Raw genomic sequence first — 27,779 nt, forward strand, 5'->3', positions numbered from 1 at the left:
AAAAAGTACTTAAGCCTTCTCCAATAACTTTGTTTCTTCTTCTTTCCCTCCTCTACTTCAACCAGATGGCACCACTGCTATCACATCTATTTCTAAAGCTGAACTCTTTGCTCAAACCTTTGCTAAAAACTCTATCTTGGACGATTCTGGGCTTGTTCCTCCCTCTCCTCCACCCTCTGACTACTTCATGCCACCTATTAAAATTCTTCACAATGATGTTTTCCATGCCCTCGCTGGCCTAAACCCTCGGAAGGCTTATGGACCTGATCGGGTCCCTCCTATTGTTCTCCGAAACTGTGCCTCCGTGCTTGCACCTTGCCTAGTCAAACTCTTTCAGCTCTGTCTGTCAACATCTACCTTTCCTTCTTGCTGGAAGTTTGCCTACATTCAACCTGTTCCTAAAAAGGGTGACCGTTCTAATCCCTCAAACTACCGTCCTATTGCTTTAATTTCCTGCCTATCTAAAGTTTTTGAGTCTATCCTCAACAGGAAGATTCTTAAACATCTATCACTTCACAACCTTCTATCTGATCGCCAGTATGGGTTCCGTCAAGGCCGCTCTACTGGTGATCTTCTGGCTTTCCTTACTGAGTCTTGGTCATCCTCTTTTAGAGATTTTGGTGAAACTTTTGCTGTTGCCTTGGACATATCAAAAGCTTTTGATAGAGTCTGGCACAAAGCTTTGATTTCCAAACTACCCTCCTACGGTTTCTATCCTTCTCTCTGTAACTTCATCTCAAGTTTCCTTTCTGACCGTTCTATTGCTGCTGTGGTAGACGGTCACTGTTCTTCTCCTAAATCTATTAACAGTGGTGCTCCTCAGGGTTCTGTCCTGTCACCCACTCTCTTCTTATTATTCATTAATGATCTTCTAAACCAAACTTCTTGTCCTATCCACTCCTACGCTGATGATACCACCCTGCACTTTTCCACGTCTTTTCATAGACGTCCAACCCTTCAGGAGGTAAACATTTCACGCAGGGAAGCCACAGAACGCTTGACTTCTGATCTTTCTAAAATTTCTGATTGGGGCAGAGCAAACTTGGCATTGTTCAATGCCTCAAAAACTCAATTCCTCCATCTATCAACTCGACACAACCTTCCAGACAACTATCCCCTCTTCTTCAATGACACTCAACTGTCCCCCTCTTCTACACTGAACATCCTCGGTCTGTCCTTTACTTATAATCTGAACTGGAAACTTCACATCTCATCTCTAGCTAAAACAGCTTCTATGAAATTAGGTGTTCTGAGACGTCTCCGCCAGTGTTTCTCACCCCCCCAGCTGCTAACTCTGTACAAGGGCCTTATCCGTCCATGTATGGAGTATGCTTCACATGTCTGGAGGGGTTCCACTCATACTGCTCTTCTAGACAGGGTGGAATCAAAAGCTTTTCGTCTCATCAACTCCTCTCCTCTAACTGACTGTCTTCAGCCCCTCTCTCACCGCCGCAATGTTGCATATCTAGCTGTCTTCTACCGCTATTTTCATGCCAACTGCTCTTCTGATCTTGCTAACTGCATGCCTCCCCTCCTTCCGCGGCCTCGCTGCACAAGACTTTCTTCTTTCTCTCACCCCTATTCTGTCCACCTCTCTAACGCAAGAGTTAACCAGTATTCTCAATCATTCATCCCTTTCTCTGGTAAACTCTGGAACTCCCTGCCTGCTTCTGTATTTCCACCTTCCTATGACTTGAATTCCTTCAAGAGGGAGGTTTCAAGACACTTATCCACAAATTTTTGACCACTGCTTTGACCCTTTTATGGGACTGGCATTTCAGTGGGCATTTTTTTTTATTAGATTTTTGTTGCCCTTGGCCAGTATCCTTCCTACATAAAAAAAAAAATGATAGGTACATCATATCTGTACGGGTGCGCTGGAAAGAATATGAGGAATATCAGTAATGTTAGGTTTACTGTTAAGCAGGGAGCACCAGCAGTGATACCAAAGTCCGTGTTCCAAACAGAAGCAGTTTTATCTTTTATAAAAAAAAAATAAAATAAAATAAAAAAAAGTGAAAGACTGAAAAAGGAAAAAAAACAATTAAAATAAACTGTTACTGATATTTTGATCGACAAGGCGTGTCGGTAGAAGGGAGAAAACACAGTGCAGCAATATCTAAACCTTCCAACTGCCCTCAAATCAAACCTTCACTGATTTTATGCCATAATGCTTGCCTCACTAAGCAGGTGGCAGCAGGAAGCGGCTGGGATGACGCTATGGTAAAACTGCACGAGACATAATTGAGTTGACTGACACCTGGAACTTTTGCCTTCATAGTTATAACAACACATCAGTTTCTTCCTCCTCCTCCTACACACACATATAAAACACACACACAAACACACAAACACACACACAGAGGCGTGTTATAGGGAAAAAAAAATCTTATGCAGGACTAGCAAGACGAGAGAGAGAGAGAGAGAGAGAGAGAGAGAGAGAGAGAGAGAGAGAGAGAGAGAGAGAGAGAGAGAGAGAGAGATAGGAGGGGAGGGGAGGGACAGATAGGCACGTGTTGATAGATAAAATATAGACAGGCAGGCAGGTAGGCAGGCAGACAGACAGACAGACAGACAGACAGACAGACAGACAGACAGACAGACAGACAGACAGACAGACAAGACAAGCAAGAGACTCATAGACAGAAAGATGGACACATATAAACATGCTCAAACAAACAGACAAGGCAGGCAGAGCAGGCGGACAATTACACAAACAGGCACATCAGTATTATTTCCCCTTTCATAAAATTGTTTCTCTAGTGAGAGACAAGTTAAAAATAAACAAGTGTAGTACTAATTATGTTTCTCGTAGGTCATTAAGTTGCATTTATTGGCGGCACGGAATGAGGGAAGTAATTTTTGCAGCAGCAGTGTGTGCAGGCAATGGAGCAGCGGGACGTGGCATGGCGGTGAAAGGCATCTGTTGCACGCCACATGGAGCTTCCCACACCGACTGAATGCTAGCGACGAGCAAAGCGAGAGGGTTTGCTTGGATATTTCAGAGATTTTGAGCAGATATCAGGGTATATAAATGTCTAGTAAAACCAAGGTAAGATATCCAGCAAGTTGTGTGTTTGTTATTGGTTTTAACAGGGAAAAACTTGGCAAATTATATTCTTCTTGAGACGCACGTGTCTTACTCTTAGGTTGTATTCCTGTCATTAAAAACAAGCTAAAGAGACCACTGCTTGACATCTTCACTGTGTCTGTATATGCTCAAGGCAAAGCTGACCATCCATTGTATATATTCATAACGTGCAAGTGCTCAAAGAATGCATGACAGTGTTGTCAAGGCTGTGGTTTGCTGCAGTAACTGCGACCCAATATTACATCAGTTTTGCCATTATTTTTTGTTTATAATCCGGATTTGATGTTAAACGTTTTACTATTACGCGTTTCAGAAAATTTTAGTTATGAATTACGTGTTTCAGAAAATTTTAGTTATGAATTACGCGTTTCAGAAAATTTTAGTTATGAATTACGCGTTTCAGAAAATCTTATTAATTATGAATTACGCGTTTCAGAAAATCTTATTAATTATGAAAACAAGATAGGAGAAAAGAAAATGTTTCAGTGTTTTACAGGCATCCAAGAATAGCAAAAAAAAAAAAATGTTTTTGTCCTCATGTTTATAGTGGAGTAGCATGACTATATTTTTGGGACATTCTCTTATGTCTGTAAAATACTATCACTTTTTTTATAATATGAAGAAAATTTTCTCCAAGAACAACGAAATATTTATCAAAGGCTCGATTATAAACAAAGGTGATCACAATATTTTGTATGGCTCATAATCGTGTTCTTTTTACAGTTGTGTGATTCTCGCTTTATAATTTCTCCAAAATATAATAAACGTTTTCTAAGGTTTAGATTCTGCAGTTTTTTTTTTTTTTTTCTTCTTTCAGTGTATTCAGCGTGCGTCATCCACTGATACTGCTCGCTATTATTTCATCATGGCATTCACGAGGCTGCAAACATTGTATATCTCAATCTATTTTTAACCCCGATAATACTTTTTTTTTTTGACTGACACTACTGTGTGTGTGTGTGTGTGTGTGTGTGTGTGTGTGTGTGTTACATCTCCAGCACTCTTCAATGCTTCCTTCTTTGTCTTCTGCAGTTGCACTAGCTTCTTCATGTTAAACTTTCAAACCCATATTTTTTTTTCTTTCTTGCGTTCCTATTCCTCAACAAATCTACATATCACTACGTCACTTTCCTGGCGCATACATGTGGGCGAGCACTTCGAAAATAAAACACTCCAGCCCACGTTTCCAGCTCACCCGGCACCTGGCGAGCAGCAGTACGGGTGAGGGCTGCCTCTGGTCATTTCAAACACTATGGGGCCACGTGTCGATAGTGGGCACAGCAGACGCCACTTTCGCGCAGCATTTTATCGTCAATACGCCACAACACAGCAGAGGCTGGTCTCCGTGACGGTGCTTCAAGGGTATTCATTGTTTTTCATTTTTCTTTCAATTCGGTGCATTCAATTTGCACCTGCACAATATTCCATAACGGAGTGAAAGGGAGTCACCAAAACCTGCCTTTGGGCGAGAAGAGATTAATACACTACTATTATATACGTGTTCTTGTATTATATATGATACTGAAGAGGAATAATCCTCCTCGGCGGTAAATGATTAACTCAGATCAAAATGACGTGTAGCAAAGGAGAAATACCAGGCCAGGTCCTCTACCCCAAGAACTTCACGTTGTCAGCGGTAATGTAGGCGAGATGAAACTTATACGTGCAGAGGACACGATTCCCTTCAAGGAAGAGAAGTAGTCCTGTTAATTAGATATGTCCTTGTATGAGACAGACATTTGTGACGTCTCTGGCACGTTTGTAATACAGAGGAAAGTATGTAAGAGGCAATACATTCAGCAGTTTTCCTCAATCGTTAGTGTCCTGATCTGCTGACAGTCTTCCTACAAAACCTGACACCTGATAGGCTCTAGGCAGATTAAAACATTTAAGACTGAAGGGAAAAACGTTGAACACAATGGACGTGAATGCTGGGGCTTACTTCACTATGGACCATGACTTGACGTTTGGAAGAGAGGAAAGCTTTGAAGAGTTACAAAAGCTGAGTATGGAGTCTTGGCTGATCACAGGATTTAAGGGTGAGGGAAAAACGCTAAATACAGTGATGGGTGTTGCAGGTTACTTCATTTCTGGTGTTTTTTTTCCACTGCTTTGCCGCCATGATTCGCGCCAAAAAACATTCACGCTTCAAGTTTTCTGCATCGTGTTGGAAGAGGGCGAAGTGCGGCCTGTGCTGGTTTTTGTTATGCTTGGGTGTCTGTTGGATGGCGGTGCTCTTCATGTTACTACTTCATTTCTTTCACTGCAAGAATTTTTTTTTTTCTTTTTTGCTTCGACTCTTTTAGTGCTAAACATTTTTGTCCACTTTTAATTCCCTTCCTGCTACATTTTTTTCTCTCTACTTCAACCCCTTCAATACAAGACATTTTTTTTATCTCTCTCTGTTGCAACTCTCACTGCTGGATGATTTTTTTTTCCTTTACCCCTTTCAGTGCCAGACAATTTCCTTCTCTGTTTTAAATCTTTTAGCTGCTAGACATGTTTTTACTGCTTCAACTCTTTCACTGACAGACTATTATTTCTTCATCACCTACATTTTTATAACAATTACTTAGGACATAAGAACACAATGGAAGCAGCAGGGAGCCAGTAGGCCTACACGTTGCAGTCCCGTAAGTACACCTGCCTATCATTCTTATTCACAATTTAATCATATCTTCTTTAAAGCTCCCTATTGACTATTTTGCACTGCACTCGCTTAAATAATTCGGCATGCTAGAAAAGATAATATCAACTTTCTATTCTCGTTTTTTTTTTTTTTTGCTTGAATGTTAACAAAGGAGGGCTGTAGCAACAAAAGGGTTATTTTTTAAGAGTAGATAACTTTATTTTACGTGGAGAGAGAGAGAGAGAGAGAGAGAGAGAGAGAGAGAGAGAGAGAGAGAGAGAGAGAGAGAGAGAGAGAGAGAGAGAGAGAGAGAGAGAGAGAGAGAGAGAGAGAGAGAGTAACGGAGATGGCGGAAATGCGATTAGGAAGAGAAGAAAGGATAGGACTGACTGATTGAAAAGACAGAAAAAAAAGAGGAAACGAGAACAAAGGAGAGGAAAGGAGAGAACAGAGCAGATCAGAAAACAGAAAAGCCGAAGTAAGGCGAGGCAAGACGAGGCGAGGCAAGGAGAGGAAGGGAGAGAAAGGGAGAGGAGATTATAGGGTGGGCGAAGATAAAGGAGAGTAAGGGAGAGGGAGGAGGAGAAGGAGAAGGGAGGGAGGGTGATATATGAAAATTTCATTGAAATATATTATAATAACAGAAAAAAAAATGGCCAGGAAAGGAAAACTGAAAAATATAATCATGGTAGAATCAATTTAGAAATATAGAACAAAATTACGAAAGGAGGAAAAGTGTCTGCGACCAGTAATAAAATAAAAGCAACGAAATTGATAAAGCGAAAGAGAAAAAAAAAAAGTTGAAAAAAAAAATAAGAAATAAGTCAGTTAAGATCGAGAATGTTACAAATGGGAGGCGTAAGAAAGGACGAGAAACGACAAATGACAGATGAGAAAGAAGGATAAAATGATTAACTGAATGGAAAAAGAAAATACTGGACGTCAGAGAAGAGAACACTAAATAAATGAGGTACGAGAAAAAAATCCTGGAGGAGGAGGAGAAGGAGGAGGAGGAGGAGGAGGAGGAGGAGGAGGAGGAGGAGGAGGAGGAGTAGGAGGAGGAGGAGGAGGAATGGCGGAAAGTGGAGGAGGAAGAGGGAGAAGAACGAGGAGGAGAGAGAAGATATAAGAGAAGGAGGACGGCAAGGAGGAGAAAGAGAAGGAAACGAGAGACGGCAAGAGAAAGGAGAGAAAAAAAAAGAGCATGAGAAGCAAGCGTGGAAGGAAGGAGTAAAAAAAATAAATAAAGATGGAGGAGGGGAAGGAAGAACACCACGAGTAAGGAAGGGAAAGAAGGGAGAATTGAGGGATTCTCGACTCTTGTCAGGAGTGTCTCGTGTATCACTGCCTCTTTTAATCGAATGAGGACGAGGACGAGGCGACGCGGCACAGGAGAGATGGTAGTAGCGGTGCCCCTCATCCCCTGAACCCATCCATTTCCAACTCAAGATACAGAAACAGTAATCAAAATAGTGCCTTTTCCAGGGTGAGGAGAAATAGTGAAGTTCTTTTTTACTTCCGAGCCAACCCAGATCCGTCCCCTCTCTTCTTACAGCCATTTGAGTCCAACTTAGCGCCGCTGGAATCATTGCCTAGTGAGTATTAGGCGAGCCTCCGCATGCATGTTATTCTTGCAAGGAAATGCCCGTGTGCGCCCTCACAGGCAGGAGACGTGTGCGATGAACCCCTGGGCTGAGAGAGAGAGAGAGAGAGAGAGAGAGAGAGAGAGAGAGAGAGAGAGAGAGAGAGAGAGAGAGAGAGAGAGAGAGAGAGAGAGAGAGAGAGAGAGAGAGAGAGAGAGAGAGAGAGAGAGAGAGAGAGAGAGAGAGAGAGAGAGAGAGAGAGAGAGAGAGAGAGAGAGAGTTAAAGACAGACATAGATAAACATACATCAAATGTTCAAGCACAGAAGACCTAAAGTTTAGGCTGGCAAGATTTAAAAACTTGATCCATTGTTTCTGAAAATAAATATTCCTTGATCGACGGGCATCTGTTATTCTGCACCAGAGTGTTGTCCCTTGAGCAATTCACCTGTCACTGGCTTCCCGAGGCAATGCATTATTACAAGGCATCTTCTCTTTGCGTCACTTTAGAGTTTCTCTTACTTTTGTTTGACTCAGATCCAATTACTTCAAGGTTTCTTCAGACAAAGAGCCTGTATGCGTAAGAAATATTGAACGCTGTTTTCGCAGTTTCACAATGGAGGTTTCAGATTGATAACAAATAGTAATTGTGAAAAGTGTGGAAACTTTTCTTTCAGTACAGAGTATCAAGGAAGCTTTCTATAATCTCGTTATGCCTTACTAGTAATTCATTTCTCAGTCCATCTGAAAAATGAATTTACGTCCCCTGCTAGCACGAGCACGAGTCATGAATAACTTTGTAAGTAATGATTGGCTGTTTAGTGCTCCACCAAAACTAAATAAAATGTTGTGCTGGAATTCAGAGAATGGCATTAAAGGAAATGAGGTGTACAAAGAAGATGGTTTCATGTTACCCTCAAGCTGTTTTTGTTATATATTTTTGTTCATTAGAATCGTGTACCTTTACTTCAGTAAGAAGTGGATTGATCGTCAAAACGTATTGAAATAAGAATAATACGAGTAAATTCACAATCGACGATCCTTCAAATAACAACAGTTTACAAAATTATATCTAGTAAGTTAACTATAGATTTGGTTCGGCGAGTAACATAACGAGCTGTCCATTCTGGTCTTAGCCGAGTAACAGATGCATCGATAATCCTTAGGAATATCAAGTACCTTAACTCATAAACCACTGTAGCAACCAGTGTCTGCCAATGTGTTGCGTTATTAAGAATATCTGCAGGACAGGAAAGCTTATGAATGACTGCATTACTGCGGGACGGAGAGACAAACGATGCGAGTGGAAGCAAGAGTAGAAAATCGTACTAAGCATTTTTTGCAAGAATAATGAATGACTGGCGTTATGGGATGATCTTTACTTAATATTCTGAAGCAAATAGTCAGTTGTAGTGAAGAACACGAGCGAGTTATGCATGACATTCATAGATTATCGTTTGTTTAGGATCTCATTAAGTATTTTGCTAACAAGTTAACTTACATACGTATATATGTAGGTACTGTACAGAGACAGGGCTTAAATATACCGGTCACAAATCAGTGAAGCTTCACGGCATGGAGACACCGAGGTTTTGAGGCAGTGAGATGGCATAAGAACCTATCATAGGGCCGAGTACCTTGTCCCGAGCAAACACGCCGCAATCACGTTCTTTGTGATTAGTCTTCTCTCTTAAAGTCCATGGTCTGCTAAAAAATATGAGTGATCATATTTGGAAACAGATTACCAACACATCAGAGGCCTTTTGATCGAGGGAAAACACTACTCACAGTTCAGTCAAGTTCTGAGCAGGACTGTACGAAAAATAGGGGTCCATATATATAACTATTCTGTCTTGTACTAAATCATCACCATTGTTACATTAAACAAATAATTATATATTTATTCACTTTTTTCATCATTCAGATATACCAACAAAATTCACTGACTCAAAAACTTCCAGCAAAAGACTGATGAACCAAACACTAAAACGTCAGCTGTTATTATTATAAACAAAAACATTCTATTATATCGCTTACGCTTCAAACAGAGCTGCCCTTGCATCACAATATTAATTACAATGTGCCGTGTAATTTGACTGGTTAATATATTGTACATACAAGAGCCGTTAGACATGAAAAAGAGGCGTTTTATAAGTATGAGCTCATAGTAAGCCGTGATGAGGAAGCCATACTCTTCCATACTCCTCCTGTTATACAAAAATAATAAATTAAACAAGAGTGGCAGAACAATCACAGCATTCCTATACAACTTGTCTTTTCCTGCATATTCTAGAGGGAAAGAGACAAGTAATATAAAAAAATAGTAAAAATGAATGAATGAATATATAACATAATCCAAGGAGAAGCAGTCCCCTCTGTTCCGGCCCTACCTTGCAGGAATGACATGCCTCGCGGGAAGGGTACAAAGGCCTGCACTCTAGTCCCTCTCAGTCGTCATGAGGGACCCACCAGCCTAACCAGGACCCAGTCTGCTAAATCCCCGCGTCTCAGGATGGACAGCACTACAGAGAACAACAATGACAATGAAAGTGATATGAAGTAATAAATTTTTGGTATTGTTATTATTATTATTATTATTATTATTTGATATGAAGTAATAAGTTATTGGTATTATTATTATTATTATTATTATTATTATTATTATTATTATTATTATTATTATTATTATTAATATTATTATTATTATTATCATTACTATCATTATCAATCTCATTATTATTGCTAATGAATTAATACTATTCTTATTACTTTCACAGTTATGCTAATGATATTAAGGTAATTATTACTGTGAAAATTACCATTTCTGTTTCTGCTGTACTACAAGAGTACATCATCACAAACCACAGATGAACAAAGTGTTATTGCAGAGGAATAGTGGAGGCCTTGTACAAAATTAACTCCTCAGAATGGCTTGCTTTCCAACACGCTAAACAATACTGTAAAGTCATTTTATACTTTTCGGGGAAACAAGACGAAATGGATTTAATTTCTTTAATTTTTATACTAAACGCAGAAAACCTGATTCTTAAACGTGGTCAGCTCCCAAGACTATTTCAGATCGGGTTCTCATGGATGTTTTCCTACTGATAGTGTAGTAGAATTCTCGCTAACCTACTAATTAATAATGAAACAACCTTGAAAATCATCATAACTCTCACTGAAGCCAGTAAAAAAAAAAAAAAAAACCGAGATTAGAGCCCGAAAAGTTTATGAGCACCAATAATAAACCAGTCACACTTTGGACATGACAAATGCAAACAGACAAATGCCTGCAACAGAGTTAAATCTATTCACCCAAAAATCAGAGAACAAACGAAGAATTACTTGTAGTTTGTTTACAAGAGTGATTAAGCGTTGCGGCAGAGTAATGAAGCACTCATGGCGGAATAACCCCTCACAACATATAATGTAATGCCTTGCTTTCGGTCCTCTAATGGAGATTCCTTCGTCAGTGCCGGCAGGAAGGGGAGGCGGCATTCCCTGACCCAAACTCCTGCTAGAACACGTTGTTGGATGTAATATACCTAACTACCCGCCTGGTGCGCCTTCCTACACATGCCTCTTGACTACGCGAGTTTAAAACGAAAGCTTACGTATTTGATAATCAGTAGATGTTATCATGCAGTACAAGAAGCGGAGAAGAGAATAAGGCATTGAAACTCCAGCAGTATAGTCTTCTCTTGTTAATATTCAGAACACTGGAAAATTTATTAGCATGAAATCTCCTCCGCTCCCCAAAAAAAAGAGAGGGGAAAGTAAGTTTATTTTTTTTTTATCCTAGGCAACATTACTATTTTCAAAGAAAGTGTAATGCAAAAAATAAGTGGCAAAAAAAAAAATAATAAATAAATAGGTGATAATGAAAAAAACAACTATCCGAAAAAGTGTTAAATATGATCCTGGGGAATATAAAATAAGAAATTCAGGTTTTCCCCTAAATCTTAAGCACAAAGTTATCTTATCTTCTCCTTAGACCTGTAGATACTCTTCCCTCTTCTTCCCTTCCTTTTCTCCCTCCTCTCCGCCGCACCATCGTTATAACACCTAAGCAACAGATAAACTTTCCACTCAGTCCGCTCCTCGTGTCCCACCCAGCCCCTGCTCGATCCTTCATGTGAAGGCCCCACCTCGTCCAGCTCAGCCCATCCCTGTCTCTTCCATCTCGCCAAGGGAAGGACGAATATGCGAGGCGAGCTGTACTTGGCGCCGGCCCCTCGTCCTTCTTCCAGGGAAGAGGAGGAGGAGGAGGAGGAGGAGGAGGAGGAGGAGGAGGAGGAGGAGGAGGAGGAGGAGGAGAACATGCAGCAATACTTTCTTGATATGTATTTTTTTTTCTCGTTTTTAGCGCCTTTGTACAAAGCAATGCACAGAGAGAGAGAGAGAGAGAGAGAGAGAGAGAGAGAGAGAGAGAGAGAGAGAGAGAGAGAGAGAGAGAGAGAGAGAGAGAAATGACAGAAATTACACCATTTCCATAAAAGTACAATCCATGGGACTCAACGGCCTACATGCAGTCCAGTACGTATCATACTCGCACGTGTGAGCAGCAGCACAGGCGAGGCCACACTCCCGCCCCGCTGCGTCACTGTGTGGCGGTGTGCACGCTTCCAATAAGTCACGGACGCATTGACTTGTGACAGAATTTATTGCACGACACTGGATGGCATCATTTGGATACATATTGCATTCCACAACCACATGAATGAATACATTGCATTACATTACAACAACACCGATATTATCCAGTCATGTTATGATGCATTCGGGTTTTTTAATTCCATAGTGGGATCAAATGAAAGTAATTTACTTGATTTGGTTGTAGTGAAGCATTTAATTTGTCTGTTCCATGTCAGTTTCTATATTGTCTACAGAGAAGTATTTGTGGCTCTGTTAATCATTCCATTTAATACGAGAGAAAGAAACATCATATATATATATATATATATATATATATATATATATATATATATATATATATATATATATATATATATATATATATATATATATATATATATATATATATATATATATATATATATATATATATATATATATATATATATATATATATATATATATATATATATTTTTTTTTTCCGTACTCAATTCAAACGCCAGAAGAGATCCAGTTAAACTCTCTCTCTCTCTCTCTCTCTCTCTCTCTCTCTCTCTCTCTCTCTCTCTCTCTCTCTCTCTCTCTCTCTCTCTCTCTCTCTCTCTCTCTCTCTCTCTCTCTCTCTCTCTCTCTCTCTCTCTCTCTCTCTCTCTCTCTCTCTCTCTCTCTCTCTCTCTCTCTCTCTCTCTCTCTCTCTCTCTCTCTCTCTTCGCCTTTAGAAAGACAATAAACAACTGAAGGAGAGTCCGGTGTTTTTATTAATTATTTTGAGTCGGCATGAGGAACTTCCAGAAAGTTAATTTTCTTTTATAAATCTAAAGTTCAAGATAATTAGTTTCCTCGAAAGATAATTCACTAAAATCTACTTCACCTGAAAAATTATTGACGGCTAATTTTTTTTTGTTTTTTTGTAACTTTATATCCATCATTACTTGTAAGGTTTGTTTTTAATTGAAGTTTTAAAGATAGACAATTTGTGGCCCACTTTTGCATATCTTCTACCATTATTCCTGTTATAGAAAAATAATAAATTAAACAGGAGTGGCAGAACAATCACAGCACTCCTTATGAACTTGTCTTTTCCAGCATATTCTAGAGGGAAAGAGACAAGTAATAAAAGAAAAAAACAGTAAAAATGAATGCATGAATAAATAAGATAATCCAAGGAGAAACAGTCCCCTCTGTTCCAGCCCTACCCTGCAGGAATGACATGTCTCGCGGGAAGGGTACAAAGGCCCGCACTCTAGTCCCTCTCAGTCGTCATGAGGGACCCACCAGCCTAACCAGGACCCAGTCTGCTAAATCCCCGCGTCTCAGGACGCGGGGATTTAGCATTATTTCCATGGTTACAACTTTCCTGAATTAAGTAAATGGATGCTTCCCATTTCCCACGCCTCGATGCGTAAGACTTATATTTGCTCATAGTATGTCCAATTTACTTATGCATGTATCTTCGCTATCTTCGCTCTCTCATGTGTTTTACTGATAAACTCTGGAAATCTCCGCTGCTTCTGTTTTTCTTCTTCCTACCACTCAAACTGTTTCACAAGAGCAGTACCAATAGCTCTCCGAAACTAAACTGGCCAGCTTATGGGAGCTACATATTGAGCGGTGTGTCATCTCATTTGTGTAGCCTTAGCCAGACTCCATGACACACAAAAATAAGATATCTTTTTGAATGAGGCAGTGGACACGATAGGTTTGTTTCTGTTATAAGAGACCATCATTCGGCCGCTCAGGTGACCCTGCGTTCATAATATAAATGACAAGGTACACATACACAATCACGAGTGAAAGTGTTTTAGATAAGTGTACGAGTGTTCATTGCAGCATAAATGAAATCTTGTGCATTATGGATCACGAGTTTAAGTCTTTTAAATAGAAAAAAAAAAAATATATATATATATATATATATATATATATATATATATATATATATATATATATATATATATATATATATATATATATATATATATATATATATATATATATATATATATATATATATATATATATATATATATATATATATATATATATATATATATATATATATATATATATATATATATATATATATATATATATTCCCTTGGACTGGTAATAATTTCCTTCATGTTTCTGAACACTTTTCTTAACAATTCTGATCATGTTTTATTATAAGCGAGATGAAATACTGTATTCTTTATATGACAGTAATTTCAGCACTTGGAAATTTATCAGGAAGCAGTAAGGCGGCTGCGGCAGAGTGCACGTAATGGCCGCCATTACTCCTGCTGCCTCCTGTTTCTCGCCGCAAACTGTTATAGGCTTGTGAGATTTTTATTCCTGTCTAAGGAGGAATTTTATATCGCAGAAGAAATAACTTTTCCAGCACACACACACACACACACACACACACACACACACACACACACACACACACACAGACCAAACCAGGCAACGCAGAGGTAAAGTAGAAAGACGGTGTTTGTCTGGAATTCGCAGTGTTGTCACGTCTTCTTGAATGCTATCCATGAGCAGCATCCGCGCACACACACACACACACACACACACACACACACACACACACACACGGGGTTTATTTTCTAATTCTAATTTATCTAAATATCTAATTTAAAAAGCCAGCTGCTGTTATTTGAGTTCCGCCCTGCAGCAAACAAGCCAATATCGTCCTGAGACCAGTAACTGTTGGGCGCGATTGGCGGACCGCGTCTGGTAGACAGAAAAGTGACGGCCAACTTTGAGAACGGTTTATACTCGCGGGCAGAGCTTTGGAGCCACTGACACCAGCTGAGAGAGAGAGAGAGAGAGAGAGAGAGAGAGAGAGAGAGAGAGAGAGAGAGAGAGAGAGAGAGAGAGACAACAGACTGGCGCAGCAGCTCCAGCGTTGGAGCACCACAGGAGAGTCGCCGCCCTGACGGTGCTACACAAGGCACAGGTCCAGCACGTGCCGCACCTGACGGACCTGAGGGCCACCTGGAGGAGGTCTGAACTATGCACGAGGACGGTGCTGAGCAACGACTCCCTCTTGGAGGTCCCAAGGTCCTACTCCACCACCCACCAGCGCGCCTTCACATCAGGCAAATGTCCACCCAACAGGCAAAGGTTGCCGCCCACTGATGGCTACAGCAGCAGCCACCTTCATGTTTATAGTGTACAGCGTGCAGTGTATAGTCAGTAGTATGTGCAAATAAGTGGACAGTAGCGTTTATCACACGATAGTGTAAACTTTAGGTACTAATATGTCCTCCCTAATTATATCACTGCATTTATTGAAAATGTTCAGAGAGAGAGAGAGAGAGAGAGAGAGAGAGAGAGAGAGAGAGAGAGAGAGAGAGAGAGAGAGAGAGAGAGAATCTATACAAAGAGATACGAGTAAATATTGAAAATTGTAAAAGCCTGTCACCTTACCAACGACTGGTCTAAACACTACAATTCTTAGTAACCCTGGAATTTCCAAAGAAAGCGAACGATGCGCGTGTACACATGAAGCAAAACTGTCAGCGTTCCTTTTCTTTACGTGGTCAAAGCTGCACTTAGGGCGATTTTTAGTGAACGTTTTTTTTAAAAGCACACGTGTTTGTGTTTGACGAGTATCTCCTCCACGTGACTTCATAAGAAGACGCAAATGTAAGTCTATCAAGCACTGCCTTATAAGGATAAACACCTAACTGTAATAGCACCAGGTGAGTGAAAAGCCGCGATATCGAGTTCTCAGGTAGCCAGGTAGCGAGGAGCCGTGTGGTGGTCTGTTCCCTTTGGTGTTGTTGAGAAAAGGGAGAAAAAAAGAACACGAAGAACGTAAGAAAAGGAGTAAGATAACGAATCAAGACAGGAAATTAGAGGAGCAACAGGAGGAAATAAAGATGTGAAAGAGGAAATTTACGTATTCTGCTCCATCCACCACCTCCCATTTTCTTGCTATTCCTCTTTTGGTAGGACGTGAGGAAAACGATGGTGGAGGTAGTACAGAACAAAAAGACACACTCCTAGCCCTCGTGACACACGAGGAGGATGGAGCAACGGATCAAGGCTATAAATGTATTACATGCTGCACTGTGTCCTGTTTCCTAGACTACTCCTCAGGGCACATGTATGCCTGTGAATTGTTTTAAGTCTTAGAGGAAGTGGCAGTATACGTAGATGTGATACAGTTGACTGCAATCCCAAGCACTGCATCATTTTATCCCTGATATTTAACAGGCTCTACTGAAAGTTATTCGTGTTTTTGATGAGTGTTTTCATAGTTGTAGTGATAATTTAGTGTTCCGGTGTGGTTTTGAATTATCAATTACCACTGGGACACTGTTCATTAGTTTCTTACCTTTATATAATAGGTAAAGGTCACTCTTGATGAGTTTCTGTGGTTTTCAGGTGAATGTCAAAGGTGAACGTATAAAAAATAGGTATATTTAGATATATGTACAGAGTTCTGGAGAAGGGTGTGGCGCGTACGGGAACAACGGATGTCCTCTGCGTGGTTACAGCGTTACACCCTGGCAAGAGACTGCCGGAGCCGGCACAAGGGACGCTTAGCGCCTTCAAAAAGTGCTGACATTAGAAATAGGGGCGGGTTGACCGCATTCACAGTACATGCATATATTCATAATTATTACTCTCTAATTACATAAATAAGGCAAGGGAAAAGCTACTTATAGCTAAGAGTAATACATGCCAAAATACATTAGGGAGAGATTAACTATGGAGAATACTTAGATACTATAATGTAGGTGCTACCGATTACTTATCGATGGCAATAAAAGGAGTATGGAAAGTTCCATGGTGTGTGTGTGACGTAGGGTGGCGTGATCATATCCGCCCCACCCTTATGCGCCAACACCCACTATTTACACTTATGCATATATGTATACATACACTTATATTGTTAATCAGGCAAGACATTATAAATACAATACATATTATTATTAATTATGTGACACCGTTACATTAGCAAGAATTTTTCTTTAATGTAATAATAATAATAATAATAATAATAATAATATAATAATAATAATAATAATAATAATAATGATAATAATAATGATAAAACTTTAATTCATTTCACAGCTGGGAAACAATTTAGGTCGTTCACTGCTACCAATCTTTGCTAATGTCTCTTTAATGATGGCGGCCATTCATTTGTAAGCCACGTCAACTCATTCATGTTAGAAGATCGTTGCATTTTCCTTTAATATATGAAAGTACTTGTTTTTTATGGATGAAAATGTTTTGACTTTATTCATAATTCACAATGCGTCACGTACACAGACTTAACTGACTGAGACCGCACACTATCACGCACACCATTAAGAGGAACACCGCCGTCTGAAACAGGAAGAAGAAACGACCTCATCAAAAGTAAACAGAAAGAGGAAAACAGAAGACCCAGACAGTAAGCAGAACACGTCAAGGAGTGCCGATATGAAGGCTGCACTCCCACCCAACAACTCAACTCACCTCCTTAAACGACTGACTGCCTGGCTCAACGTTCCTGCTTGTCAAATGTGCATTCATTTTACACCATGATATATATATATATATATATATATATATATATATATATATATATATATATATATATATATATATATATATATATATATATATATATATATATATATATATATATATATATATATATATATATATATATATATATATATATATATCCCCACAAGGAAAACATACGAATAACTACCGTAACATCAGCCAAGCCAGTCGATCCTACCACACTTACTTATCATTGTTACCACTATTAATGATTTATTATAGCGGTAGACTTCAAAATAGGATAGTCTTGAATTTGACAAATAGACGTGCAAGCTGACTGTTGCAATTTACGGCAACCTCCATGCATCACCACTTCTACGAGCAAACTAACAGACTGAATACCAAATGACACCAAATAACTTGCATATCAGTAATTATACATCATCACTAGCAACACAAGATACTTCATGGGCGACCCCACCCCCCCCCACCGCTCTCTCTCTCTCTCTCTCTCTCTCTCTCTCTCTCTCTCTCTCTCTCTCTCTCTCTCTCTCTCTCTCTCTCTCTCTCTCTCTCTCTCTCTCTCTCTCTCCAAACAAAGACTAGACCTGTACAAAGACCAAAACACCGCTGCAACATCCCCGTGCTGCCTATAATAGGCAAACCGACACCGTGCACCAAACGTTAACAAAAAACAGCAGCAGCAGCAGCACCATCAAGCAGACATGACACACAACATGAAAGAAAACGGGGAAAGCACTGACAAAGAGAATGACAGACGCATCCCTCTTCAAGGTCTCGTCAGCTGTGTCAAAAGAGAGAAAAATAGCGGAGGAGGTAAAAGACAAAAGCCATACCTGACATGCTGAAGGACTTTGAGGAGGATAGGGGAGAGGGGACGCCGCAAGTGAAGGCACAAGGCGCACTGGGGCCGCTGGTGGGCGCTGGCTGGCGGCCTTCCAAACTATATATCTTGATCGGCTTGTCTGGGAGGGAGAGGAAAAAAAAGGACGAGAATTCTTTTAGTTATCCTTCGTCTTTCCCCTGACTAGTGACACCTGAGGCCACGATAATGTGCCCCGCGGGTGTCGCTAATGGTGTGGTGGTGGTGGTGTGTGAATGTAAGTGTGGTGGTGGTGGTGGTGGTGGTGGTGGTGGTGTTATCAAAGGTGTGGTAGTGTTGGTGGTGTGGTGCAAATGGTTACTGGTGTCGCAGTGTTGTTATATATGAAATGTTATAACACACTTAAATAGCAGAGGTAGTGCCTTACTGCTTTTATTTAAAGGGATGGAATAAAAAATTACAAGCATGACTGCAAACTAACAAAAAGTACAAAAGAGTTAAGTGCACAGACATTACACAGTCTCAAGAGATGGCTGGATAAATTGATGGATGATGATGACAGATGGCCTGGCCTGGTGGCGGAGAGCTGTCAGAAATATTGATTTCACATGTACAGTGAAAAACATATCTAGAGAAAAAGATGTTATGTGGTAAGCAGTAGTTGTGTTCTTCTTCATTAATATTGTGTGAGTTTTAAATGTCACAATGAAGCCACGTGTTGGGAAGTCCAGTTAGCAAGAATCGGCTTTAAGTTGAGACCCTAGATCTCTATTTCAACACTTCATCCACCATCCGAACTCCATTCCAAAACTGAAATCACAATGCGCTTTAAGTCCTGCACAAATGTAAGGTGGAAGTGTTGAGTCAAGGCACTGCAGGATGAAGGAGAGATAGAGCAATGAGTTATGAGCCAAGACGTGAGATAAGTCGCTGTCTTCAATTTAAAACCTATCGGCGGATGAATATTATGTCTTTTCAACAACAAAATTCCTTTACTCTATATATTTAGGAAATTTTACACAGCAATTTCCTTCTTCTACAGCTTTATTTAATGTAAATACGAAAATAGATCGCCATGTGGGAATTATACACATGCTGCATCCAACTTTATTTCACGGTTTCATTTTCCAATACGCCAATAGGGGGAGATAAACGTGTGGTGGCAAATTATGTATGGGTGTTGCAGTGTGATAAGGCCACCATTAATACACACACACACACACACACACACACACACACACACACACACATCCCATCGCCTCTCACGCGTGTTTTACAGAAAAGACTCACAATTCAAAGCCATTTTATTCACCTGTGTAGTTACTTTCAACGATATTCACACTAAGACATACAGACAAGCTCTTCAACAGTGCTTCCATCAGTCAGTGCGCCTTCCTTCCCTCATGACCGCCTGTGTGAATTGCAGGGATCAATGAATGCTTTTTTTTATTGAGTTTTTTGTCCGTATCCTTTTGTGCGATTCAGACACCCGTATTAGCATTACGTTGTGAGCTGGACTGGAAGGCTAATTCACTCAGACTGTATGGGCAAGTGATGCTTTTAGCGGTTCACGGGATTTGGTTTCACTGCAATGATTAAATCGGTGGTTTGTTTCGGGTTCATTAGGTTCATTCCTTTTTCAATTGTTTGTACTTGAAGTCTTATCCGGTAGATAGAATTTGGTGGTGGTAGTGGTGGTGGTGGTGGTGAGAGAGAGAGAGAGAGAGAGAGAGAGAGAGAGAGAGAGAGAGAGAGAGAGAGAGAGAGAGAGAGAGAGAGAGAGAGAGAGAGAGAGAGAGAATATAGGCAGGCAGGGAGACACAGACAGACGAAGATTGACAGATAGATAGTTAAACAGACAGACAGACAGACAAACAGACAGACAGACAGACAGGCAAAGTCGATGATCTGCTTGTCCCCAGTGGTCTCATTTTTATATCTATGCCATGAATTGTGATAATCTAGCACGACCTTTCGTTGTCAGTTATGAAAAGCGTTACAAAATATTATCAGAGGCTGAGAGACTGCTACTTTAATTGTCGTTATTGTGTTATTACAGTTACGTTGTTATATCAGATAATGAGTGGTGAAAAAAAGCACAGGATGGTACAAGATATATATATTTCTGTAACGTCTTCATTGTCGAACCGTTACAGAAATAAAGATCTGCTGCTTAATCCTGCATTTTCTCACCACAAAAATCTACTCACCACACTTAATAAATCAAGATAAAAACCCTTAACATAACTGTGATATTTTGAGTCTACATGAAGCTTCCTTATAAGACCCAAACCAGACACACACACACACACACACACACACACACACACACACACACACACACACACACACACACATAACATAAAAAAAAAAAAACTTTCCCCTTTCCCATTTCCCAAGCAAACGCAGAATCTCTACTTGGAATTGTCGAGAAAATATTCCCCCCCGAAGATACGAGGCGGCAGAACAGGTCCGCATGAAAAAGAAATAACATGAATTTCCTTGAGGCATAGTTTGCTCGCCACATCGGGATTAGATAGTTCCCAAGTGCCGGCCCCCGATATCAGGAAGAATGGGAGCAGGAGGAGGAGGAAGAGGAGGAGGAGGAGGAGAAAAAAAAAGGAAAAAATGAAATAACGGAAGAAAAAGAAAGGAAATTAAGAAACAAGAAAAGAAGGTGGACACAGTTATAATTTACACACACAAAGAGAGAGAGAGAGAGAGAGAGAGAGAGAGAGAGAGAGAGAGAGAGAGAGAGAGAGAGAGAGAGAGAGAGAGAGAGAGAGAGAGAGAGAGAGAGATGGTCTAAAAATAGTCAATATAACAACAGAAAGTAAATCCTCTTTTCTAGACTTTGATACGGAATAGCTGCAATTGATTCACCAGAAAAGAGACATCAGAAGACCTGAAAAGAACCGACCAACATATTCACTATCTCTGCTACACAAGTATTTCACAAACTATTCTCTAATAGGATTACTGCAACGCTTGATCTCACTCCTTCCTGCGACTCCCGTTAAGGGTCGCCACACCAGACCACCAGTCACCATTTCACTGTCTTCTTCGTTTTCTGTTGTAAAAATTGAACACAGCACACAGGATTGAGGAGGGGTTGTGCGGCTCACGAAATCCATGCGAAATATTTCGAATAAATAAATCCACAATGCATGGATTTAGCTGAACAAGAAAAATATCCTCACCATATATACACCTTCGGAGTGACTGAAACACTGGGGAGAATTGAGGTTAGGGGACATGTGAATGTACTGGAAGACTCATACGAGGTACAAAGTAGTATGTCGAATAAATGAATCCACAATGCATGACTTCCACTGATCAAAAAATGCCCCCGATTCTGTAAAAATCTTAGCAGTTATTGAAGCAATGAGAAGAAGAGGAATAGAGGAGACATGTCAAAGTATTGCAAGTCTGATACAGGACACACACACACACACACACACACACACACACACACACACACACACACACAACACCAAGACCCTGCTTCCCCCGCGACGCACCGCCGCCGCGACGAGCCCTACGTGCATGTAACAAGCTGGTCCCCATTAGAGCCGGCACTGACCGTTACAAGCATATCGCCGTCCCACTCTAGTCAGGCTGTTTAATAACCACTCATGTTACTTCTATTCTTGTTTGTCATTCTAATTAACTATCTTTTTACATTGTTTTAATTTCTCTGTTCTTAATTTTACCCTTTTACCTTTCACTTTTATAGTCTGCCTCATAATTTGCCTCTGGTTTGGTGGTATTCTCATTGGTTTCAAGGTTTTCTTTCTACCAACAAAGTATATTTTCAGCCTTTGGCTGCATATATATATATATATATATATATATATATATATATATATATATATATATATATATATATATATATATATATATATATATATATATATATATATATATATATATATATGTATATATATATATATATATATATATATATATATATATATATATATATATATATATATATATATATATATATATATATATATATATATATATATATATATATATATATATATATATATATATATATATATATATATATATATATATATATATATATATATATATATATATATATATATATATATATATATATATATATATATATATATATATATATATGGAGCCAAAGGCTGAAAATATACTTTGTTGGTAGAAAGAAAACCTTGAAACCAATGAGAATACCACCAAACCAGAGGCAAATTATGAGGCAGACTATAAAAGTGAAAGGTAAAAGGGTAAAATTAAGAACAGAGAAATTAAAACAATGTAAAAAGATAGTTAATTAGAATGACAAACAAGAATAGAAGTAACATGAGTGGTTATTAAACAGCCTGACTAGAGTGGGACGGCGATATGCTTGTAACGGTCAGTGCCGGCTCTAATGGGGACCAGCTTGTTACATGCACGTAGGGCTGTCGCGGCGGCGGTGCGTCGCGGGGAAGCAGGTCTTGGTGTTGTGTGTGTGTGTGTGTGTGTGTGTGTGTGTGTGTGTGTGTGTGTGTGTGTGTCCTGTATCAGACTTGCAATACTTTGACATGTCTCCTCTATTCCTCTTCTTCTCATTGCTTCAATAACTGCTAAGATTTTTACAGAATCGGGGGCATTTTTGATCAGTGGAAGTCATGCATTGTGGATTCATTTATTCGACATACTACTTTGTACCTCGTATGAGTCTTCCAGTACATTCACATGTCCCCTAACCTCAATTCTCCCCAGTGTTTCAGTCACTCCGAAGGTGTATATATGGTGAGGATATTTTTCTTGTTCAGCTAAATCCATGCATTGTGGATTTATTTATTCGAAATATTTCGCATGGATTTCGTGAGCCGCACAACCCCTCCTCAATCCTGTGTGCTGTGTTCAATTTTTACAACAGAAAACGAAGAAGACAGTGAAATGGTGACTGGTGGTCTGGTGTGGCGACCCTTAACGGGAGTCGCAGGAAGGAGTGAGATCAAGCGTTGCAGTAATCCTATTAGAGAATAGTTTGTGAAATACTTGTGTAGCAGAGATAGTGAATATGTTGGTCGGTTCTTTTCAGGTCTTCTGATGTCTCTTTTCTGGTGAATCAATTGCAGCTATTCCGTATCAAAGTCTAGAAAAGAGGATTTACTTTCTGTTGTTATATTGACTATTTTTAGACCATCTCTCTCTCTCTCTCTCTCTCTCTCTCTCTCTCTCTCTCTCTCTCTCTCTCTCTCTCTCTCTCTCTCTCTCTCTCTCTCTCTCTCTCTCTCTCTCTCTTTGTGTGTGTAAATTATAACTGTGTCCACCTTCTTTTCTTGTTTCTTAATTTCCTTTCTTTTTCTTCCGTTATTTCATTTTTTCCTTTTTTTTCTCCTCCTCCTCCTCCTCTTCCTCCTCCTCCTGCTCCCATTCTTCCTGATATCGGGGGCCGGCACTTGGGAACTATCTAATCCCGATGTGGCGAGCAAACTATGCCTCAAGGAAATTCATGTTATTTCTTTTTCATGCGGACCTGTTCTGCCGCCTCGTATCTTCGGGGGGAATATTTTCTCGACAATTCCAAGTAGAGATTCTGCGTTTGCTTGGGAAATGGGAAAGGGGAAAGTTTTTTTTGTTATGTGGTGTGTGTGTGTGTGTGTGTGTGTGTGTGTGTGTGTGTGTGTGTGTGTGTGTCTGGTTTGGGTCTTATAAGGAAGCTTCATGTAGACTCAAAATATCACAGTTATGTTAAGGGTTTTTATCTTGATTTATTAAGTGTGGTGAGTAGATTTTTGTGGTGAGAAAATGCAGGATTAAGCAGCAGATCTTTATTTCTGTAACGGTTCGACAATGAAGACGTTACAGAAATATATATATCTTGTACCATCCTGTGCTTTTTTTCACCACTCATTATCTGATATAACAACGTAACTGTAATAACACAATAACGACAATTAAAGTAGCAGTCTCTCAGCCTCTGATAATATTTTGTAACGCTTTTCATAACTGACAACGAAAGGTCGTGCTAGATTATCACAATTCATGGCATAGATATAAAAATGAGACCACTGGGGACAAGCAGATCATCGACTTTGCCTGTCTGTCTGTCTGTCTGTTTGTCTGTCTGTCTGTCTGTTTAACTATCTATCTGTCAATCTTCGTCTGTCTGTGTCTCCCTGCCTGCCTATATTCTCTCTCTCTCTCTCTCTCTCTCTCTCTCTCTCTCTCTCTCTCTCTCTCTCTCTCTCTCTCTCTCTCTCACCACCACCACCACCACTACCACCACCAAATTCTATCTACCGGATAAGACTTCAAGTACAAACAATTGAAAAAGGAATGAACCTAATGAACCCGAAACAAACCACCGATTTAATCATTGCAGTGAAACCAAATCCCGTGAACCGCTAAAAGCATCACTTGCCCATACAGTCTGAGTGAATTAGCCTTCCAGTCCAGCTCACAACGTAATGCTAATACGGGTGTCTGAATCGCACAAAAGGATACGGACAAAAAACTCAATAAAAAAAAGCATTCATTGATCCCTGCAATTCACACAGGCGGTCATGAGGGAAGGAAGGCGCACTGACTGATGGAAGCACTGTTGAAGAGCTTGTCTGTATGTCTTAGTGTGAATATCGTTGAAAGTAACTACACAGGTGAATAAAATGGCTTTGAATTGTGAGTCTTTTCTGTAAAACACGCGTGAGAGGCGATGGGATGTGTGTGTGTGTGTGTGTGTGTGTGTGTGTGTGTGTGTGTATTAATGGTGGCCTTATCACACTGCAACACCCATACATAATTTGCCACCACACGTTTATCTCCCCCTATTGGCGTATTGGAAAATGAAACCGTGAAATAAAGTTGGATGCAGCATGTGTATAATTCCCACATGGCGATCTATTTTCGTATTTACATTAAATAAAGCTGTAGAAGAAGGAAATTGCTGTGTAAAATTTCCTAAATATATAGAGTAAAGGAATTTTGTTGTTGAAAAGACATAATATTCATCCGCCGATAGGTTTTAAATTGAAGACAGCGACTTATCTCACGTCTTGGCTCATAACTCATTGCTCTATCTCTCCTTCATCCTGCAGTGCCTTGACTCAACACTTCCACCTTACATTTGTGCAGGACTTAAAGCGCATTGTGATTTCAGTTTTGGAATGGAGTTCGGATGGTGGATGAAGTGTTGAAATAGAGATCTAGGGTCTCAACTTAAAGCCGATTCTTGCTAACTGGACTTCCCAACACGTGGCTTCATTGTGACATTTAAAACTCACACAATATTAATGAAGAAGAACACAACTACTGCTTACCACATAACATCTTTTTCTCTAGATATGTTTTTCACTGTACATGTGAAATCAATATTTCTGACAGCTCTCCGCCACCAGGCCAGGCCATCTGTCATCATCATCCATCAATTTATCCAGCCATCTCTTGAGACTGTGTAATGTCTGTGCACTTAACTCTTTTGTACTTTTTGTTAGTTTGCAGTCATGCTTGTAATTTTTTATTCCATCCCTTTAAATAAAAGCAGTAAGGCACTACCTCTGCTATTTAAGTGTGTTATAACATTTCATATATAACAACACTGCGACACCAGTAACCATTTGCACCACACCACCAACACTACCACACCTTTGATAACACCACCACCACCACCACCACCACCACCACCACACTTACATTCACACACCACCACCACCACACCATTAGCGACACCCGCGGGGCACATTATCGTGGCCTCAGGTGTCACTAGTCAGGGAAAGACGAAGGATAACTAAAAGAATTCTCGTCCTTTTTTTCCTCTCCCTCCCAGACAAGCCGATCAAGATATATAGTTTGGAAGGCCGCCAGCCAGCGCCCACCAGCGGCCCCAGTGCGCCTTGTGCCTTCACTTGCGGCGTCCCCTCTCCCCTATCCTCCTCAAAGTCCTTCAGCATGTCAGGTATGGCTTTTGTCTTTTACCTCCTCCGCTATTTTTCTCTCTTTTGACACAGCTGACGAGACCTTGAAGAGGGATGCGTCTGTCATTCTCTTTGTCAGTGCTTTCCCCGTTTTCTTTCATGTTGTGTGTCATGTCTGCTTGATGGTGCTGCTGCTGCTGCTGTTTTTTGTTAACGTTTGGTGCACGGTGTCGGTTTGCCTATTATAGGCAGCACGGGGATGTTGCAGCGGTGTTTTGGTCTTTGTACAGGTCTAGTCTTTGTTTGGAGAGAGAGAGAGAGAGAGAGAGAGAGAGAGAGAGAGAGAGAGAGAGAGAGAGAGAGAGAGAGAGAGAGAGAGCGGTGGGGGGGGGTGGGGTCGCCCATGAAGTATCTTGTGTTGCTAGTGATGATGTATAATTACTGATATGCAAGTTATTTGGTGTCATTTGGTATTCAGTCTGTTAGTTTGCTCGTAGAAGTGGTGATGCATGGAGGTTGCCGTAAATTGCAACAGTCAGCTTGCACGTCTATTTGTCAAATTCAAGACTATCCTATTTTGAAGTCTACCGCTATAATAAATCATTAATAGTGGTAACAATGATAAGTAAGTGTGGTAGGATCGACTGGCTTGGCTGATGTTACGGTAGTTATTCGTATGTTTTCCTTGTGGGGATATATATATATATATATATATATATATATATATATATATATATATATATATATATATATATATATATATATATATATAATATATATATATATATATATATATATATATATATATATATATATATATATATATATCATGGTGTAAAATGAATGCACATTTGACAAGCAGGAACGTTGAGCCAGGCAGTCAGTCGTTTAAGAAGGTGAGTTGAGTTGTTGGGTGGGAGTGCAGCCTTCATATCGGCACTCCTTGACGTGTTCTGCTTACTGTCTGGGTCTTCTGTTTTCCTCTTTCTGTTTACTTTTGATGAGGTCGTTTCTTCTTCCTGTTTCAGACGGCGGTGTTCCTCTTAATGGTGTGCGTGATAGTGTGCGGTCTCAGTCAGTTAAGTCTGTGTACGTGACGCATTGTGAATTATGAATAAAGTCAAAACATTTTCATCCATAAAAAACAAGTACTTTCATATATTAAAGGAAAATGCAACGATCTTCTAACATGAATGAGTTGACGTGGCTTACAAATGAATGGCCGCCATCATTAAAGAGACATTAGCAAAGATTGGTAGCAGTGAACGACCTAAATTGTTTCCCAGCTGTGAAATGAATTAAAGTTTTATCATTATTATTATCATTATTATTATTATTATTATTATTATTATTATTATTATTATTATTATTATTACATTAAAGAAAAATTCTTGCTAATGTAACGGTGTCACATAATTAATAATAATATGTATTGTATTTATAATGTCTTGCCTGATTAACAATATAAGTGTATGTATACATATATGCATAAGTGTAAATAGTGGGTGTTGGCGCATAAGGGTGGGGCGGATATGATCACGCCACCCTACGTCACACACACACCATGGAAATTTCCATACTCCTTTTATTGCCATCGATAAGTAATCGG

The 27,779-nt window shown here is 39.8% G+C and overlaps 1 long non-coding RNA gene across 1 annotated transcript; it reads right to left on the reverse strand.

Moving 5' to 3' along the window:
- Nucleotides 1-7,243: 7,243 nt before the first annotated feature.
- On the reverse strand, nt 7,244-18,425 carry LOC135097297 (uncharacterized). Its single transcript, XR_010265576.1, has 3 exons — nt 18,292-18,425; nt 9,693-9,824; nt 7,244-7,412 (listed from the first exon to the last, which is right to left on the reverse strand). It is a non-coding gene; the product is annotated as an uncharacterized LOC135097297 (long non-coding RNA).
- Nucleotides 18,426-27,779: the final 9,354 nt, after the last annotated feature.

The sequence above is a fragment of the Scylla paramamosain genome, unplaced genomic scaffold (genome assembly GCF_035594125.1).
Source record: "Scylla paramamosain isolate STU-SP2022 unplaced genomic scaffold, ASM3559412v1 Contig16, whole genome shotgun sequence".
Lineage (NCBI taxonomy): Eukaryota > Metazoa > Arthropoda > Malacostraca > Decapoda > Portunidae > Scylla > Scylla paramamosain.